Raw genomic sequence first — 337 nt, 5'->3', positions numbered from 1 at the left:
TGCAGGGGCCGAGTGACCCCCCCCCCCCGAAGATCCCCGCCCCCTCCGCCCCCGGGGGGCAGCCCCCCCGGGCCGGGCCCGGGGGGGGCCGGGGGGGGGGCGGGGGGGGCCAGGGGGGCGCGGGGCCGGGGGGGGGGGTCAAGGGTTGCTGCAAAGAGCCAAGCAGGGGCTGGGGGGGCAAGGAGGGGGGGCTAAGAAGAGGTTGGGGGGGGGTCAGGGATGCTGCAGAGGACCAAGCAGGGGCTGGGGCTGAGGGGGGAGCAGGAGGGCTGGGGGGGGAGGACTAAGAAGAGGTTGGGGGAGCAGGGGTGCTGGGAAGGGCCAAGCAGGGGCTGGG

Source organism: Terrapene carolina, unplaced genomic scaffold, assembly GCF_002925995.2.
Source record: "Terrapene carolina triunguis isolate 2854851 unplaced genomic scaffold, T_m_triunguis-2.0 Scaffold31622, whole genome shotgun sequence".
Classification (NCBI taxonomy): Eukaryota; Metazoa; Chordata; order Testudines; family Emydidae; genus Terrapene; species Terrapene triunguis.
This window is presented reverse-complemented; position numbering follows the sequence as displayed.